A 4463-nucleotide genomic window follows, 5' to 3' on the forward strand; every position below is an offset into this window, starting at 1 on the left:
CAATATTCATTCATGCATGCCTCTCTAACAAAGATGTTCTTTTGCCTTAGGTTTCCCTGAAGTAAACATTGCTGCAGCTTTTGTATGCAGTCTTGATTTCTAGTCAGTTTAGGCAATTGACTTCATTAGGCTGCGTTCACATAGAAGTATACGGTATACGGTATTCGCTATTCGCTATTCGCTATTCGGGCACCCAGTACACCATCACCCTCACCGTCAACTTGCCATCCCATGCAGTGAGGATTTCTTCCTCCTACATCCCAGCAAATCTTATTAACAATTTCTAAACTGCATCAGAATGTCAGTCTACATGCTTATTTTTGCTCAAGGGCAAATCCAGACCAAAATTGTTATTATTTCATAAACGTGAGACGGTATACGCTGCAGGAAAATCGAACAAGCTCGATTCCCACTTTGCTACACTATTCTATATGCTATTCGGTACATTCAAATAGTGCCCTCTTATGTGAACCGGTGTTAGGAAATCCTATCGTTCGATTCAAGCTATTTGCGTGCCCTCGAAAACGAGCCCCGAATACCCAAATAGTATACTTCTATGTGAACGCAGCCTTATGGTGGGCAATTGTGACATCACTGCTAACACTCTATAACAAAATATGATTGTCAGTTGCAGATTATCTTAATAATTTGTTATGAGGTCAAAGGAAGAATTATCCATAAGTTTGACTTGGCACATTAGTGAACTAATCTATTTGGCTCCATCTACTCTAATGCCGTGGATTTATCAATGATGGGCTGCAGATGTTTCGTGGAAAAAGAAGTTGAACCAATTGAGCTTCTACCCACAAGTTTTTCAAAGTACAGTACATCAATTACATAAAGGTGAAAATGTACAAAATAACTCTGGGTCCCGTAACCCTAGGGATCAATGATTCCCATCAATTTTGTTTTATTTTTTTAAAAAGATTTTTCCCTCTACTCCAAAGAAGATGGATGCAATAAATTTGAGCACATGCATATTGTACTGCATCACTGTTAATCAAAGGGGTGACAAATGTATGTGATAACTTAATCACAACATGGAGACATGATCTTCATCCCAAGAGCATGGATGACCATTGGAAGATTCTACTATTTAGCTGCTATTTGTAGCATTCCCCCCCCCCCAAAAAAAAAAAAAAAAAGAAAAAAATGAGGGAAAGAAAAAAAATACATATGAGTGTCTGTCAACAGTTTTCTCTCCTGAATATTAGACCATAAAAAGGTTTTATTAAAGAATTGCCTGGAGAGAAGGGGGTGCTTAATCATGAGCGCAGCCAGATTCGTATCATGCGGAATGCCAAGCTGTGTGTGGCCAAACATTCTTTCATATGCTTGGAACACCTTACAGATGAATGTATTGATTAACATGTGGCCATGAAGAGGAGATTTTTTCTTGACTATATAAGTCAAAACTATTTTCAGTTACTAGTATATACAACAACCAACAATTTAAAGCATTAACAATCACACATTCTATGCAACAAACTCTTTTCATCGGCGAGCCCTGTTCTACTTTTAATGTTGAAGTGCTGCAGTACATCCTGGTAACAGCTTCATGCTAAACTACCGCTGAGCCTGATGAGGCTGACTCTTCAACAAGAATGTCAGTTCCAACGTCAGAGGAGCATATACTGTATCTCAAAGGAGGAAAAAGCAAGGGTATTTAGACCTATACATCGATGGTAGCTGTCTCTTCTCATTGGGCTTCTAATCTAACGATGGAATGGTGCTCGGTCAGGGGCTTGGTGGGAGCTGCAACTACTCTCTCTCTCTCTGCCTGAGGTGATGAGTGGTGTCATAGCTCCTCAAGGTCTTCAAACGATACTCAATGAATCCATGATCCTTGCTGTACAGGTATACTCCTGAAATATAAGAATGCATTGTAAGTCAAAGCTTTTTCTTGAGTCTCAACAAATTTGACTTTGGCACAGAGTTGACTATAACTGATGAAGATCTGATAGCAGTAGAAATACATGTAGTGGCATTCTTATGGAAGAAAACGAGAATAGGTTTATTATAAATGAACGGCGCAACTGGCATGTTGGAACTTAAGTTACATTACGTTACGTTGAAGTTAACGTTTAATATCGAACCTAAGTCATGGAATCAGGCCAATCTGTACACAACTTTTTTAGACATCTATGAGAAGGTACATCAAAGATTATAAAAAGTTCCCACATTGCCTGTATATTTGCACAATGAGTTAATTAAGAAATAGATGCAATTTCCCTGTAAAGGCCATTTTTTTTTTTTTTTTTTTTTTTTTGGGGGGGGGGGGGGGGGGGGGTCATGCCCATAACCTGAAAAACTTTGGGTCCTTGCCCCCTAACTAAACAAGGATGATCAACTCCTCGTTTGGTTGCTTAATTATGTCCACTAGCTCTTGAGAAAAGTTGAAAATGTTGAAGTTTTTGCAGCTAGATGAATAAGATACCATGTTACAAGGTATGTCACTTAAGCTTTCTGCTAAAGAGGGCTAAAAAAAAGTTGTAGATCACATAAACTTACGAGTATAAACTTACATGTCCTTTTGCACCTTGTGTGGTGTCTCACAAAGTGGGGTACTGCATCGCAACAGCCTTGGCTACAACATCCTTTGCTCACTACTTGGTATCTGAATTTAAAAAGAAAGCAAGAAGAATGTTAATCATATTCTAGGACGCAAATATATAACATCAAAAATTTGGCCCTCATTTTAATCTTTTAAGGGGCTGAACTATTTTTATGGGGTTTTTTTTCTTGGCATTAATTTCTATTGCTATTCAGTACCACTGTTTCAAGTATATTTATTGCTACTTGAGCCAGATATCAGTTAATACATATGAAAATTTCATGCAGATAGGTTAAGTGTGAATGTGCACACTTAGTAGAAAAATCTATACAAGATGTGATTATCCATTGAACTTCATGGCACATCAACTCCCACTTTTTTATTAATCATTGTGATGATTAAATCATAAGTATTAGGACTATTATCAAATCAATATACATGTGGCCCGATGGGGCTACCAAGAAAATAAGTCAGCGTGGAGTCTTGTACGTACACTCTGTTTACATGTCTCATACAAGTATACCAGTTTTTATTTTTAAATCTATAACCATCACTTCATTAACAATGTTATACTTACCGGTCCCTTCTAATTTCTTTCTTCTTCTTCTTTCTTTTTTTTTTTTTTTCTTTTTTTTTTTTTTTGGGGGGGGGGGCAAACTTTAGTCTGCTTTTCTCTATACTTGAGAAGACCAAAAAAAAAAAAAAAGAATGAACAGGCAAATTACATGGTTATATATTGGATGGAAATGTAGTACAAGACATGACAATGGGAAACTGGTATTCCAGACCAATTTTCAATAATTATGATAATACAATATATGAATAATAATAATATTTTAAATAATTGAACTTACGCTGTACAGTTTTCTGCTTCCATTTGCAACAACAAATATGCTGCAATGATCTGGGTGTGCAGATGTCTCCTCGGAACAGTCAGAACTCCTTCCCTCAGCTTTTGAAGTATCTCTTCCCCCTTGAAGTGATGTGTGTGTTGAATTCCTGGGCAAATAAGTAAAATTTAATAGCTTTATGAATAATACAAATGGCATGAGGATAGTAGGTTCCTCCAGTTTACATTATAAACTTGAAGAGCAAAATCATTTAACATACATATTTGACATAAGCAACAGCTCTACTTACACAACTCAAGACTGACCATAACATGGTTTTCACTTCTGTCGATACGGTAAGTACACGGTACACATTTTTCTTAAATACAAGTACTAACCTGTCAAGACATTCATTTTCAGAGGGAAGGACAGCTCCAAAACTGCTCCATGAAGTATCTTGAAAATCATTTCTTCAAAAAAAATAAAACCAACCAAGCATTCAGTCTCTTAATGTAGCCTCTTATGTAATTACTAAGACTCTAGAATGTAAAATAAATATAAATCAATTTCAAACTAGTCTCCCTTCATTAATCATAGTGGAAAACAACAGAATAGCTTACAGCAGGGTTAATGCAATGGAAGTCCATATCTCAGAGGCTCCTTCGCTGATGTTGGCCCGGTGTTTCCAGCATTCGTCAACCCTGAATTCAATGGCTAGTCGTTGACCACATCTGGTACTTTGCAATCTGGTGATTTGCACCCTCTTCGTGTGACAGAGACTGTACAGCTATCAATATCTGTCTTTGTTCTCCAAATGATGACCCCTACACCGAGTTCCTTTAAATCACCATCACTCCCAAAGAGCTGTCATGTTTACGTCTTTATCTGGAGGAAAGTATGAAAACACAAGGTTCAGAAATGGATTTAGAACTCATTTCCACAAGACAATAATTATGCAGTTGTTTTGTCCACACAAATACTAAGTGAGCACCAATACAAAAGCTAGTAGGCCTAATTACTTTTTTTAGCTACATCAGCATATTCAATGTTAGAATTAAAGACCCAAAGATGATCTCTGC

The 4463-nt window shown here is 37.1% G+C and overlaps 1 long non-coding RNA gene across 2 annotated transcripts; it reads right to left on the reverse strand.

Annotated features, from left to right (window-relative positions):
• Positions 1-1592: 1592 nt before the first annotated feature.
• On the reverse strand, positions 1593-4262 carry LOC140226613 (uncharacterized). 2 transcript variants are annotated; one of them, XR_011900989.1, is made up of 4 exons: positions 4005-4262; positions 3409-3553; positions 2526-2617; positions 1593-1862 (listed from the first exon to the last, which is right to left on the reverse strand). It is a non-coding gene; the product is annotated as an uncharacterized lncRNA (long non-coding RNA). The 2 variants fall into 2 exon arrangements; XR_011900988.1 differs by having other exon boundaries at positions 1593-1865.
• Between the last annotated feature and the right edge of the window lie 201 nt (positions 4263-4463).

The sequence above is a fragment of the Diadema setosum genome, chromosome 3 (assembly GCF_964275005.1).
Source record: "Diadema setosum chromosome 3, eeDiaSeto1, whole genome shotgun sequence".
Taxonomy (NCBI): domain Eukaryota; kingdom Metazoa; phylum Echinodermata; class Echinoidea; order Diadematoida; family Diadematidae; genus Diadema; species Diadema setosum.